The sequence below is a fragment of the Amphiprion ocellaris genome, chromosome 8 (genome assembly GCF_022539595.1).
Source record: "Amphiprion ocellaris isolate individual 3 ecotype Okinawa chromosome 8, ASM2253959v1, whole genome shotgun sequence".
Taxonomy (NCBI): Eukaryota; Metazoa; Chordata; class Actinopteri; family Pomacentridae; genus Amphiprion; species Amphiprion ocellaris.
In genome coordinates this window covers 20318333-20334892 of record NC_072773.1, presented here as the reverse complement: position 1 = coordinate 20334892, position 16560 = coordinate 20318333, and positions in this window count along the sequence as shown.

Below are 16560 nucleotides of genomic sequence, written 5' to 3'. Positions count from 1 at the left end.
ATGTTCTCCATTTCTAGTGCTGATGTAACAACCAGTTGAAACATGATATTACTGTAGTGCAGCTATTTGAGTGCCTTTACTGTAGGTCATAAATAGAACATCTTTTATTCAAGTATTGGACAGATATTTGCAAAAGCCAAACTTTTTTTTTTTTGCTCTTTTTATCCAGTAATAACTTTGTATGAAAGGTTGGTGGAACACACTTCTTGTTACTGTTGTAATTCATTTGTTTTTGTGTGTAGTTATGATCAAAGTTAACTTTTTTAATTTCTCTGGATGTAGACAGATGTCTTTTATACGCACTGCCAGAGTTTTTATGCAGCTCTCATTTTCAACACATGCAGTCCTTTTTTAAATACTTTGTTTTGGATGCTTCTTTCTTAGATGTGCAACAGAATGCATGTAAACTGTAATGCAGATGTTTTTGCCGTCTTAGTCCCCATGATATGTTTGAATTTACAAAACATCTCAGCATCAGTTACAAAGGTGCAAGCTAAGAAGGAATCAGTGGTGAATTTGCTTCTCATTTTCCATCGTCTGTGTGATGATGTGAAAAAAATCACATCTTTATAATAATTAGTAACCATTCCTTAAACTGGCAATTGATTTTATTAACAATGCTGTCCACAGGCCTTTCTATAAAAAAAAAAAAAAAACAACTCAGCACTATCTCTTCACCACACAGAGCTGGTCTCCTACAAAATGATGGCTACACATTTTGATGCCCCACCTCGGCTGCCCACTGTTCCACAGTGAGGCAGCAACATGAGCATCCATGCTGCGTTTGCCACCAACATGTACAATCCCACACAGTCCTTCCCATCAGGCAGTGCATGCCACGGAGGGACAGTTTGCCTGGTGGGCATGGTTTTCTTCAAATGTCCGCCCACCAAAACTCATCATCTTAATTGTCCCTTCTGTTGATGTGAAATTCAATAAACGTGGCAGGGACCATTCTGAATTGATTGTGAATAGATGCCAGTGCCTGGGTGTCTCCAATCATGACAGCTCGAGGAGAGTTGATGTACTGTATTAGACAAAGTGTGTGTGTGCGCGTGTGTGTGTGTGTGTGTGTGTTAGGCGATGGGGAAGCTTCTACATTATCTTGACTTGAAAAGTAGTTTGCTTGGAAATGTGCCACATCAGTGACAAATTGTGTCTGCATTGCCCACCCTCTGTTTTTTACATAACCTTGCTGGTAGTGCATAGCAAATCTGTCTCTTCACATTTGTATAGATATGTTCAATTGCTCACAGGGCATGAATTCCTCATTGGCGCTGGAAAATGGGGAGGTAAAAATGAAAAACCATCAAGTCCTACTTTTCACATGGCTGCACTCAACTCATTGCTCTTTGATAGCATGCCCCTGCAACTTAAGCTGTGAATAATGATGTTTTTTAGTCCTTTTGACCTTGACTCATATACAACTCGACCAATATTTAACATTTCCTACACCTGCCGTCTCTTGGGACGCCATCAGCACAATGTTCCTGTGAGGCCAAGAGTGTAAAGCCTGTCAGTGTCGCATAGCTATGCAATTACAGGTAATCATCTGGAAAAAAAAGATTCATTCATCTGGAGACTTTTAGCACAGGTTAGGAGCTACTTGACTGTATAACGGTGATGGTAGTTCATACAAACAGACAAACAAATGAATGTGCACTCCTGTAGGTAATTATTGAAGTTACTGCATGTATCTATAATGTTTTTTTTTTTAATCCAGGAAAAGCATGAAATGCATTTGACTGGTCCTTTAAAAAAATAAATTAAAAAATTGTTAGTATTGAGCTCCAGAGTCAACAGGAGTGCGCTTCTCTCCAGACAGCAATCAAGACATTCCAATGCTTGGCACCCATTTCCTCTATCATCCTCAGGCTAGATTGATTTTATGAAAGCGGGGCCCTTCTAAACCCAGTTGGTACTTTAAAACTTCATCGTCCTCCATAGCCCATTATTATCGTGGCTCATGAGGCCTTTCTGCCCTTGGGAATGACAGCTATTTCAGAAAGTCTTGCCAGAACATTTGCCTCATTGCCGTTTTATCTGTGTTTTAAAAGCTACTTTGTTTTCACGCTCTGAAGCTGTAATTTTCCACAGATGTCAAAGGTTGTGATTTTTATGAGATTTGTTATTACTATTTCTAAGCATCACTTTAAAGATCCACATTGGGACAATTTTGCCATCAACTACATCAGTGAAATATGAATTTTGGTAATATGCTTGTGATTGAGCTCATGCACAGTAAATCTCCCGCTCTGTTCACATGAGAACCTAACATTGCAACTTTTCTAGAAGTTACAAGTTGATAAGAAATCTACCACTAGCTTCAGATCCCTGAATTTAAGAATGATGACTATGAAAGAAAAAACCAAGACTCTTAGTAAGCAACCTTCCTCCAAGGTATGGCAGAATGTCTGTTATGTGGAGCAGACTTGACAATACTTGCACTAATATTCCCAAAGCTGTTGCTTCAAAATCAGAACCAATTTACCAGCTCTCGGCAAACTACTACAGTACATCCTGCAAGCAGTGGCTTACGTGACATCAGCAGGACATATTTTGGTACTCTTGCTTGCCTGCCTGCTTAGCTGGAGAGAAGAGAAACCCTTGAGGAAGCTGTCTTTGAAAAGATACTTTTTAATTCGTTCAGCGCTGTTCCGTCAAAAAGACAAATCATCTACTAATCATGGCCTCTTCCTCCAAGTATGACATAATATTTGTTATATTTAGCAAATTTTGAAAACTACACAAAGGATTCCTAGATTTGGAAATAGATCATTTTAAATGGAAAGTGTTTAACAGATGAGATCACATTTGTTAATGGCAAACTTCAAATAATCACTATCTGCGAACTTCTGACTCACCCTTTCTTTTTCCACACAGCTCTCACGTTGTCTTTTTTTCTTTTTCTCTGCCTCTCTGACTCTTTCACTCTTCATTAATTATAGGCTCAGCATCGGCAGTGCGCCTCACAGCACGGGGTTAATGTAGAAGGGGATATGTCGCCAGGGGAGGCTGATGCCTAATGCCAGCAAGTTCTCCACGCCTCTCACATACTACTTTGTCGCCCACATCCACACTTGCCACCCATGTGTGGCTAAGTGCACCTTTTAATCTGCTTACAGAACTTTCCTAAACATTGGGCATATTTCCATGAAAAATTAATTTACCTGCTGAAGTCAAATGGTTTGGCTCTGTTCTTGTGTTTGATTCCTGCTGACAGGAAGAAAGCATTATGATTGGACATTTTTTTTTTTGCATTCATGTCAACACCTAAAGACTACCAGATTTGTGGCTTTTGTTTTTGTTTGTATGTGGCTTTGTGTACAGGGAGGCCTAAAGGATCTGACAATTTGAGTGCGATAGCAGGATCCAGCCTTTTTTGTGCCTTTAAAGTTCAATTCATTAAAATTACACAAAGAGAAACACTCTCACACATGCATGCAATATGTTAGAAGTGAATGGAATATCATTTATAACATTTAGTGTGTAAAATAATCTTTAGCAATGTCTCTCTCCAACAATGTTCCAGGTACTTTAGGTCATCTTCAGACTCTATGTTTCCATTCTGGCTGCTTTATGCCAAGAAACAGCCCCTATAAGAATGAAATAGTGCTCACCTTTACTGTGTTGTGTACTGGGCAGAAATACAGTGCCTATAAAAACTATTTACCCTCCTTGGACATTTTCTCCATTTACTGCTGTTCAACACTGAACCGTCTTCAATATAAATTCACTTTTTTAACAAGAGTTTACAGAAAAAGATGCTTTCCTGTCAGAGTAACAACAGATTTGTACAAAGTGATGTTAGCTATTAACAAATATTAAATGTAAAATATGGGATTCCTTTAAAGGGACCGACACATTTCAGCACAGGGGCCAGTTGGTGCTAGATGTCACATAATTAGTGAAATACAGATCATCTGAGAACAGTGAATGTCTCTCAAATGATTGTAGTATGAAGACTGTAGTATGTGGAAGGTTCAGTCACTGGTGAATCAGTACTCCTGGTTGTAACAACATAATGCAGACTAACGAACATTCCAAGCAACTCTGTGAAAAGCTTCTTGAAAAGTATTAATTTGAAGACATGTAGGAGACGCTCAAATCAGCAGGACAATGGTTCTTTGGTCTGATGGAACCAAATTTAAGCTTTTTATCCATCAGACTAGTGCTATGTTTGGTGGGCACCAAACACTGCACATCATTACAAACACACCATCCCTACCGTGAAGCATGGTGGTGGCATCATCATGGTGTGGAGACGCTTCTTAGCAGCAGGCCCTGGAATGCTTTTGAGGTAGAGGGTAAAATCAACGCAATAAGGCATAGAGAAATCCCGTAGGACAATCTGATGCAGTCTGCAAGAGAACTGCAACTTGGGAGAATATTTGTTTCCCATAAAGAAACTAATGCAAAGCATACAGCTAAAGCTACATAGTGGTGTAAAGGTAACAAGGTGAATGTTCTGGAGTGGCCGAGTCAGAGCCCAGATCTCAATCTAATTAAAAAGAACTGTTCACTCATGATCCCCATGCAACCTGACGGTGTTGCAAAGATGAATGTAGGAAAATTGCAGTGTCCAGATATGCAAGTGTGACGGAGATCGATCCCTACAAGCTTGGGGGTGTGAATACTTTTTAAGCCACTGTATCGGAAACAGACATCTGACAGTTAGTGATAAATTTGGATGAATTGACACGGCACAGTCAAGCATTGTAAGACATGTCTGCAGTGTTGCTGAGTGTCTATGAAAATGCTTCATGTTGTTTCTGGAGCTGGCCAGATGTACGAAAGCCCACTCGCTCCTCTCTCTGCTGTTGTTTTTTTTTTTGCATCTAATACATTCCTTTTATATTGTAAAGCATTACATTTAACCTCCTCTTTGTAATTTATAATGTGTGTTTTTGTTATTTTGACATCACTGTAATGTAGTGCACCATGTCTGTTGGGTATGCAATTGCAAGTGCTTGGATTAGATGCGGAATACATAAAGGGATTAGTACGATCAGTGTCAATCTCCGGCTGAAATGATTTATATTGCCTAAGGTGTACTTATTCTTCTGAGACAAAGACAAGTCATGATTAATTAGTTACAAAACATTGCTTTATTTCAGTGACTCAGAAGGTGCAGAAAAAAACAAATTTAATTTGGAATATCTGCTCACTCTGATGTATGAATTTTGGTGGTATGCTTGTAATTGTGCTCATGCACAGTAAATCTCCCGCTCTGTTCAGTGAAATGCAACCCTCACATCTCGCCTGGGAAATACATTCCGTTATTGCTTTGGATAAATAAATAAATTCAATTACCTTCCTATGCATCGAATAACTTGGCTCAGCTTTGCCTATTTCAAAGTGATTAATGTTGCAGTGGGGAGCGGTAACAGAAACACGGGAGAGCCTTATTGACATTAAAGAAGATATCATCATACAAGCTCAGATTCTAGCTATCAATGAAAGCGTCACTCCCACGTTCAAGAGCCGTGCCGAACAGAATGAGAAGTTTCTAATTTCAGTCCAGTTTATTGAGGCGTCAGATTGCACCTGCCGTGGGCTCACACTCCGATGGCCTTTCAGACCTTAACTTTATGTCTCAATCAGGGGAAATGATTGCCTGGCTGGCTGCTACCTGCCTTCGTCATCCTGTAATTACACTTACTTCCATTTAGAGACACATGCCCAGGAGCTCTGACTGGGACATGACAGCTCCCACCGAGGGACTCTGGGTAAGGTAGCAACAAGGGTTCAGCTAGTGGGTACTAGATGAGGTGGTATTCTGCCTCCTCAGTATTTATTTAACAATGAGACTACACATGACTGATCTTGTCATCATCTCGTTTCAGAACAGGTGTCTCATTTTGTTGTGCTATATTTAAGTCCTTGCTTTGCCTGAGCCTATTATGTATTAATGCTTTCTAGGAGTGTTCAAAGAGCCAAATAGTTTTTTTTTATTAATTTTCTAGCAAGAGGTCGACCGTGATTTTGTAACTGTTGAACAAAAGCCTCAAAATTGCCCACCAGACGACTGGAACGTAACAATAGAGCAGCCATGGCATGTGTGATGATGCTCACCTCTTCCAAACAAAGCCCTGAGATCCCACAGTGGGTCCACCCTCACAGCTGCATCACTTCACAGGGTTGGCTCACTTTCACAAAGCTTCTGTTGTGCCCACTTCTGTTTGTTCTGCAAGTTCCACCAAAACAGTCTGTACTTGTGTAAACCCAGCCCTGTTGTTTAGAAGTTAGTTGGGTAGACATGGCACAATGGTCGCCATCTGTTTAGGGAAGGAAACATGAAACACTCCTATACACCAGTTTGTTTTCTCTCCTTAATGAATGGAACATAAAGTGTACACATCAGCATAATATTAAAAGTCGCCTTGTTTTCCAGTTGTTTCGGAGCGCAGACGGTTCACTGAATGTTACATCTGTTCACAATTTTATATATATTTCCTAATACTGACTTCAGTTTTTAAGAGCAAGAATCTGATGTGTGGATTAAATTATGCATGAGATTCACTGCCCAGATTAAACATTTATAACTTTCTAACTCAATTAATGCAACTGTTTACTCAACAGTTATTAAAAAAACAAAATGTTTAAGCAAAACAATTTTGGCAGCTTTTCCACTCTACACTGTCAAATTTGTTTTCAACATATGCCAGTTGGAAGGCATCTGCTCAAAACTGCTACATTATGTAAACAGTGATGGAAGTAATGTTTAGATACTAGTTAAAAATAAGTTAAGGATGTTTTACTGTACTAGTAAAAGGTCTGCATTCAAAATGCCAAATATTAGCATCAAAATATACTTAAAGAGCCAAAGTAAATGTACTCATGCTGAATGGCCTATTTCTGAATCATACATTACAATTACACAATTATTAATTTTTGAACATCACTTTAAAGTTACAGCTAGAGCTAATTTTATTTACTTTATAGACTGCTGGGTAGCTTTATCTATATAAATATGGCATCATTTATTAAGTGATCGATATTAATAATGTGAATCTGCAAAATGATTAAAGCTTTAAAGACCTTCCTACAGTGAAAGTAAACTTTCTTACCTTCTAAACATGTCCATACAGTGTTTTTGTATATGCAAAAAGACACATGATAAGAAAAGTAAACAGTAAAACACAATGGCTGAGCCTTTCAAGGTGGAAACTGCAGTGTAATGGTAACTCAAAAACACAAATTTATTTGTTCAGTTGCATATGTAACAAACCGAAGGAACCAATCCTGCAAACTTACAGGGTAGGATTTCTGTCTCATGATGTTTCTTCAAGATCAGTTCCTGCGTCCAACTTGCATGACTTAAAATAAAACAACTTACAATTGTGTGATGTAAAATTGTTATGCAGTGTTTTGAGCAGAGTTGTAAGTGAGCTGGTGTGCTCAGGTTGCACAGGGAGAGAAAGATGGCTTCTTCATAAATCTGCAAATTGTTGAAGAAGCAATGTTGCAGGCAGTGGAGAATGGTCTAGGAAAAGACTTCTAGATACACAAACATGATTTTTTTTTAGGCGGTTAATCAGTATGTTTCGAATAAATGTAGTGATTTAAAAAGTACAATGTGTGCCTCCAAAATTCCAGTATAGTAGAAGTAGAAAGTAGAGCAACATAAAAATACTGCAATAATGTACAAGTAGTTACATTCCACTGCTGAATGTGAATAAAATGGCATAAGGGAAGGAGACAGACACTGATGCATGATGCAGGGCTTCAGATCTTTAGGAGTTTTGTAATGCAGCATCATATATGTGAAAGAGGTCAATAACAGCCTTTTCTTTTTCCTTTTCCAGTTTTAAACTTCTTTGTTAGGCTGTAGACACCTTTGACATAAGTGGCAAGAGTTACACTAGTATCTGCCTGTATTAAATTCTTATCTGAATTTGCTTTGTGTAATTTGTGATTACAAATCAAAGTCCTCCGGTCACTGCTGTGTTAATGACTTCACCGGCTTCAGGTTTATTTTCTAGTTTCATGTTTGGGTTCAGTGTGTACTGCATGACAAGATACTGACACATGACAGCATCTCCTTATCTGGTCGACTTATTGAGCTGTTCAAAGAATCTGTTTGCAACTGAGGCATGAAATGAACCTTTGGGACCCTTTTTCTGTCAGATGTTAAAAGTGCACTCAGTTATGCTGAAAAAGTAAACTGCGGTTAGTATTAGTCATAGTTTCTGGGTTTGAAGTGAGCACAGGATAAACATCAGCATAAAGACAGACAGAACCACAAACAAAACATTCAGCTGGAATGCTCAGACAAATAACACACGAGCTGTAAGTGACGCACCACAGCTGAATGCCTTGACAATGGCTAATTTGTCTGTCATGTCCATGGCATATGCCTCAATTAGAAAGTAATTTTCTACAAACATCGTTGTTCAGCTTTCCGGTCTATTTTTCTTGCTTTCCACAGTGGTTCGGCTGCAACAATGCTATACATTAGGCGCATTATCACTGCCTCCAGGGGTTTTTTGATCACAAAACATAGCATCCAGGTTTCTAGGGGGACTGAAAGATAAATTTGGGGCAAGGGTTATGCATTGCATCATGGTGATGGGCCATTTTGCTGAATGGGACCCAGTACGGAATGACTTTCTTTAGGAACTGCAGAAAATGGCCATCAGAGCTTCAGGCCAGAACAAAGAGGCTTCATTATCATCTGTGGCTCTCATTCTGCTGCTCTTGTAGTAATGAGAAATCAAACGGAAGAGAAAACTACAGAAAAAAAAAATGGGAGCAAATATTTAAGGTTACGCAACTGATGGAAATGTGTTAAAACTGTAATTTTTTTTCTGTCTTGCTTGTCAATAATTGCATCAACTTCTGGAGGTGGCCATATCACATTTTTGCAGGATATAAAGGACAAGTCAACCTGTGTGTGCTGTAATGAGCTTTTTGATTAAGAATGAAAATCCGCTGGAGGGGGGAAAGAAAAAAGTCTTGTGATGGAGTAATTTCTCTTGTGCCACATGGCTACGCCTGCCTGCGTACATAGACAGCATTAAGCAGCTGCTGTGGCCAAACATCCTCCTCCAGCCCGGTCTGTCCAAGCAGTAAGCCAAGAACAAGCACTTCTGTTTGACATTTATGCATCTGTGTACATTGTTATTTAAAATGGGATGGCTTGGTGGCAGCCATTTATCCTTCCAACACTCCAATTGGAGCTCGCCTCTGCCAGCTTCATTTAGGTTCGCACTCAGACGATATGAATCCACGTCTCAGAGGAAAGTGAGCAGAATGGCCTGAAATGAAGGGGAGGCTATTGTTGAGAAAGCATTAACAGGGGGTGTGCTTCTCTGTCACTCCTTGGATAAGGTCTCTGCCATCAGCCTTGTGGTTAACACACTCTTTTTGTCACACCTCAGCCTTGTTGTTTACTTCCTCCCCCTCTCTTCTATCTTTCACTGGCTTTTGTGTGTCTGCGCATCTTGTTGTGCTTCTCTTGTGCGTTTGGCCTGTGTGCAGAGTTCATTACTCTCTTCTCCGCTTCATTACAGCCTAAAGATGGGCTGTCATCACCGCTGAGGCTGTGCATTAGTGTTTCCCCCCTCTCTCTCCCTCTCTCTCTCACAGGACACCCGGTGTAGCACATCAGGCATGATGGACTCATGTGGCATGTGCATGTATTTGTGTGTCTTATTTGGTAGATGGAACTATTTCAGTAATCTCACAAGACCCCCCCAGAGCTGTTATCAGCGGAAACAAAAGTCACCTGCCTGTAAGAGATCCAAGCAAATCAAGCAAGAGAGGCTTAGAGGGAGGAGAAGATAGTGAAGGATGTTTCTAATTAAAGCTCTTGGTGAATTTGGTGCTAATGGTAGGGTGACGGTGACGTCTGTCTGTTTTTTGCTGCAGAGCTTCGGGGCTCTGGTAGACTTCCACTGGCCGTGTATTGACAACATGCTGGGCCTGCATGTGGAGATAATCAGCCTCTATTCAGATGAGGATCAGGCAGGTTTGTTTGCTGGAATCCTTAGTACCTCGTTCCTGCCATACAAACACCACGCATGCCATGCCTGGCGGGAGGCCGTTGCTGCTGCTAGGGGTGACATAGATGAAGCGTAGCTGATGATTGAATTACAGCTTTCATCAAGTGGTTTTCTTTTGAGATACCGCATGAGTCACAGTTGCTATATTCACCCTTTGAAATGCTTTCGTAATGAGGATGAACTTCTTCACTGAGCAGAGGAGCTCAGACGGGTGTATGACAAGTTACTGGGTCTGAGTGAAGGCGACTGAGGCGCTCTGTGGGAAAATTTAACACTGACGTATCAGTGATGGAGATTTGCACTCTCAGGATGAATGCACAGAGACTTTTTTTCTGGAATTCCTGTCAAGGGAGATAAGATTCAAAAATATGACTTGAAAAAGTGATAAAAGTGCTGGTTGATACTACATATTTAGAACAATGTTTTTTAAAAATGTGTATTTACAGGGTTTTACAGAGCACCAAGAGATTCTCTGTGCTTCATTTGCAGCGTTGCTTCTTTCTTCTCCCTTCATACGCCTAATGCTTATGCTGACCTCTAGGGGGCAGTGTGGGAGTTTGAGAAGTGTCAGACAAATAGCAGTACTAATTTCATATCTGCATAAAACGTGCCCTTTCATCCAGTTCAGGTTTAAGGATACACACTGCATTAGTGGATTTCCAAAACTTGGATGAATTTGTGTTAAGTTAGAACATTTTCAAATCAAAATATGTTTCCTAAGCTTTGATGAATATGTTAATCAGGCATATTATCTTTGCCTTTTGGTCTTGCTCTCTCCATAACCTAGCTGGCATAGCTGTGTTAGAATGAAGTAGTGCATCCTCCCTTGTCATGCAATTTTGGTTAAAGGTGCAGAAAGGAATGGATATATGTGTGTGCTATAGTTTGTATATGTTTGGGTCTGGAGTCCATCTGTGGCAGAACAAGAAGGTTCCTGTGTCATTTCCCACTCCGCTGCACTAACATCTTCAATTAACAGCAGCCAGATACTGATTACATGTTTTCAGGATGTTGCTCTGCTTCTGTGACCGATCTCCTCACACTCCGCTGGGCTCCAAACTGCCAACAGGAAGCAAAGGTTGCTGAGACATGCACTGAAAGTGTACGTGCTTTAAGTACCTTTTCCATTGGTTCCCACTGCTGCTTTTTCAGTCTGCAGGGAGGAAGAGAAACTAAATGTGACTTAAGGATCGGTGCATAATCACATCTCCAGGTGTAAAGGAATTTGCAGCATGTTTTTTTTCCCCTGGCTGCATATGGGGTGCATAATCAGTTAGCACTTGACCTTGACTTGTATCATTAATTCAGTGAGTAAACTGTCAGCCTGTCTCACCAGCTGTGCTCAGGATTGTAACCTTGGTTCTCTGAAGGTCAAGTGCTCTTCACAAGAGTTTTTACTTTTCTCTCAGGGAGGGGCTTGTTCAGCCGTCTGTCTGCCTGTCTGTCTGTCTGTCTGTCTGTCTGCCTGTCTGTCTGTCTGTCTGTCTGTCTGTCTGTCTGTCTGTCAATACCTCCGCAGCAATCATACTGCATCCACCTTTCAAACGCTGACAGTAATATGTGAACCCCTGTGGTAATGACACCTGCAAAAACTAATAGATGTCAGCACTGAGCCTTTCTGAAACCCAGTCAACAAAACAAGACTGGAGTTCTATGTTAGAGGTACATTTACTTATAATAAGAAATGCTACAACATTTGAGTTTTCTATTTACAAGAAGCATCTGGTGAAGTGAACCCTGCCTCGCAAAAGAGAAGAAGAGGAAGTCCAGAGTTGTTGATTTATATACTGGAAAGGGTTACAAAGTTGTCTTTGAGAGTTTAGATATTCACCAGTCCCCAATTGGAGACAGTTTCATGCTGTATGCAAATGTATGATATTACATACTGTAACCATTCACTAAGCAATGTATTATTGCCCACTACTGTTAAGATCTCATTGCTTTCAGCCACTCTGGTAGACTGGAAATTAAGATCCTGGCAGCAGTATCTGGGCCAGTGAAGGTGCACTCTGATGAGTAATAACAGCATGGTAGCAGGTGAGCAGCTTAGTTACCAAGCCAGGAAATTCAATTAGAGCCCAGTGTCTGCTTGCTTTCAGTTTATTATGGTGTGGCTAACAAAGTCCGTGTCACTACCTGATGTGAGTCATGCATGCGAAATGGTTTATGGCACCTTAAGATGGGTCATTTGTACTGGATTATGTAAAAGCATGGACCACCTCCTCACAGTCTGGGGACATACACTATCAATGGACCAAGTTCACAGCTGATGTCAGCACAGGGAAACTAGAGGAACATCGGATCAACCAAAAATAAGATAAGATGAGATAAAGTTCTTTATTTCTCCCCACTCCAGGGGAAATTTACATTGTTACAGCAGCTTATGTAACAGTAGACATAGTGATAAGAATAAAATAATAATAGAACAATAGTAATAATATTTACAATATATACAAGGGTGAGAGATGAGGATAAAGTGGCTTAACAGAAAAAATAAAAATAAAGTTTAAAAGTGCAGAGGTGTGCAGTGCAAGAATGTCTGTGCAAATTTTATGGTTTGGGGTGGTAATGATATAGTCCAGTAAATAATAACTTTTGTCATTATTCTTAACATAATAAAGCTCAGAATTGGAAATTGCAATGTTGTAGTAGCAATTCACTTAAAAAAAACACAAACATGTTACAAATCTACACAATAAGCTAGATGTATATACTCAGAGTGTTACAATTCCAGTTCTGAAAAGTTCTACCCGTTGACTCTTTTATATATATTCTACAGTTCTATCTGGTGTCAGCTGCGTTTTTACGCTTTCACATACACGACCTACATCCGACAGTAAATCACATCAGCCAGTGACAGTCCTGCTACTTGGCTACATAAAGCCAAAGGCTGCTGCCTTTTGTTGGTTCCATCAGAGGCTCTACTGATCAGCCCTTGATCCTCCTTGGGTCAGCTGGGAGTGAACAGTGAAGCACTCCAGTCTTTGAGTCTTCTGGAGTTTTACTTAAAATAATTTCTGCCTGCGTCTCCCCACCAACACCCCCAGCTGCCTTCAAATTACATTAAGGGTGCTCTAGTACATTAACCACCGGACAAATCAAATTGCCATTTTAGGAGGAGGACCAGGGTTAAATGAGCCTTTCAAGAGATTTGGACCCAGACTGACTTTTAAGAGCTCATCAAGCAAAACACTTATCCTTGGCATGCCCTTTAGACCTCAGTGCCTGAGAGTGGTGTCTCCTCAGCCTCTGTTTGTAAGGATACAGCATGTCATCTGGTCCTCCTTGTTTGCTGTGCTACACAACTCAATCAAATAAAGCACTGCTGATTGAGGCCGGGTCACTGCAGAGATATCCCCATCTTCGGTGTGACGTGGCTATCTCAAGTGAAATGAGCTGGAAAAGCTGCTGTCATGAGGTGGCAAAGGAGACACAGAGTGAGGAGGGAAATGGATTGTAGTCAGAGCTAGATCTGACTTTTGATAACAGGCAAGTCGGCCTTTGTGTGAGCAGACACACTGATGTGCAGTTAGCGGGGGCAGTCATCCTCGGAGTCCATATAATCCACATGAACCGTGAAGGGCAGAGGTCAGCAGAGGTTAGTCGCTCCCGTGCACACCAGCTACGAAGGAAAATAAGATTGCAACAGGCTAAATAGGAAAAGGTATCTTTGAATATGTGAAATGAATACATTTAAAGCATGGACAATTCCACATGTATTTCTGTGATATGGCGCCATATAAGCAGAGTTTTCATCTGTATTATGTGATGTGAGAAAGATAAGAGACAGCTGAGGTAGGAGTGCATGTTGTTTGAGCTGTGATTACAACATGAGGATAAAGTCACTTTTTTTATGTAGTTGTCTGTTCCTCTTTTCTTCTCTAAAACTTACACTTGCAACATTAAAGTCAAAGCAAAACTCAGCGATATCCCAGCAAGTCAGTGATATGTTTTGCTGCCAGTCTGGGGACTTTGAGAAATACGATCTCTTATTTCGGCACCAGTCTTAGCTGTGATCAATAGTTGCTCCTTTTGTGGATTTTACTGCAGGAAAAAAAAAAGTAGCTGTCCAGAGGAAAGACAGAATGAATTGTCTGCTACAATCATTTGACTATTTATAATTATAGGATGAAATCCAAAGAAAATGCTTTGCTCTAAATTGAAATAAATGTTGTTGTTTTTTATAGCTGGCAGAAAATCAAACTTAAACAGATTTTAAGACTTTCAATGTTATTCTCATTTATACTTTACTACACAGGGTCCTTCAGTGTTGGGTCCAGAGGCCCATAGCATAAACATTGTTTCAATCAGGTCTGAAAACCTGATGGCCACTAAAGCGTAATTACTACTTTAATAGTCGAAAAGGTGAGGGCAGCTTAAAGGATTGATTAAGAGATTTGGAATCATGCTGAACAAACCAAAGAGGAAGCCAAGGTCACAGCCAAGGGCCAAGACAAACAAATTGCTCTCTCACCTATGGACTCACACACATTTACACTCACACACACACTCTAGACACTCCTGAAATGGCCTCGCATCTCACTGTACTGTAAGTCAGGAACAAATTTTTTCTTTGCCTACAGTCACAAACACTCCCACACAGATGAAACCGCATAGCAACACATTTATTATTAGTATTTATATCGGAATTAAATTAGACCTGATTGCCCTATATGTTGTGTAAGCTTCAGTAAAACTTGGAAGTTAATAGCTTTTGAATAAACAACATCCACTTTTATGTATTTTGAACATTACATGGTGTGCTCCGGGCTTGCTGTAAAATAAAAAAACAGAGGTTATATTATTTAAATTTTAGCATCAAATGCGCCTTAAGCCTTCGTTTAACAAAGCTGCTCTTCAGTGTGTGACATGTGTCAGAGTATAATGGGCCCTGAATGTCAGGAAGTGTGGCGAATAACGGCTGAGTGTTCATGACACCCCATCCTGCCCCTTTTTCTCCAGTGAGGGTCAATGCCACCTCTGAAGATAGTGGGCCATAACTGAATTAGCAAATTCAATCTTCGAAAACAAGATCATGTGCACTTCGAAAAACACTCACTCCACACTTTTAGCGTAATTGCCCAAACAATTATGTTAATTTTGAGGTTCTGTACTTAATGCAATGCACGTTTGTTCTTAACCAAAATCCTATGCTAATTTGAAGGGAAAGGTTCCTTCAGTCGAGATAAAAGGCTCAGATTCTCCCTTATAACCACTGCCTGTAAGTATTTGTGTCCTGAAATTGTTTTGAGATAAGATTTTTAGTCATAGCAAGAGCAGACATTGTCCTCTGTGCCATTTAAGCTATTAAAATATTTTCTAAAACAGTGAATGACTAGAACTACAAAATCATACGTTTACTCTCTTTGGGGTACAACAAGGCTGGGCCACACACAGTTTCCCCTCTCTGAGAAATGTATTTGCCTCTGGCCTCTGCTCTTCTCAGCTGGTCACGTCTGTGTGAACAAGCAGAACAGGCACAGCCGTTCGGCCTGTGTGCACCACTCATGAGCAGTTGTTGCTTGGCAACGTTAAAACTCTTGGTGATTGGGGATGTTTAGCTGCCTGGTTGATGGGTAGGGTTAAATGAAGAGGTGGCGAATTTGAGCTAAAATGGCTGCATTCATCTGAGATGAACTAACCTTGTTTTTTCATGCTGCTGCCTTGACATTATCTGTGCTATCAAGTAGTGAATACGTGGGTGGAGCATTTTTTGCTGTTAGGTCACATATACCTATTTATAATCAAAAATGTCAAGGACATTTATTCAAGGCTCTTGCAAAGTGCCGCCGTCATTAAATCATACTGATGGTTTGACTTCGCAATTGAAGAGTGAAGTCAAGATGCACAGGTGCCAGCAAGGATGATATTTCTGTATGTGTGTGGCTTGTTGAGCGTACATTTGTGGTAGTGTGTGATACACTGTGTCATCATGACAATGTTCTACTGTATAGCCAAGGGCATGCCATCATAATTGCTGCGAGTGATTCAATTATTATCCAATTCTATCTACTCCACAGGGGGCAGGAGGTGCAATGGGACATTAGAAATGGATAATTTACTTTACTATCAAGAGATGTACACTACTCCGTCTTTTATCCGTGACAAAACACCCATGATGGTTTGAGCACAGTGGAAACACCAAACATATGGGCACAGATTTAGGTCTCAAGCTGCAGGGAAATGTCTATTTTCCTTTTCTTTTTCATTGGGTCGTGGCTCTATTAACTCTATAACTCTCAAAGGGAAGCTAGCTTCATGCTACATTACATTGCCTTTGTTTTGTGAATCTCAAAGTTAGTGCATTTAGGAGTCTAACAAACCACACAGACATTTGAAAATGCACATGAGCTGCAAAAATGTCTTGAGCAAATGCAATTGTGCCACAGTATATTAAGATACTGTGTATAGGCTGTACAGTATCTTAATATATGCTGCTTCACTATCTATGGTCATAACATGATGAAGCTTGCAGTCTGGCAAAACGCACTCATGTGTGAACAGTAATCATGTGGTGTCAATCATGTGCCTGAAGCTTTCACTGAGGAATCAA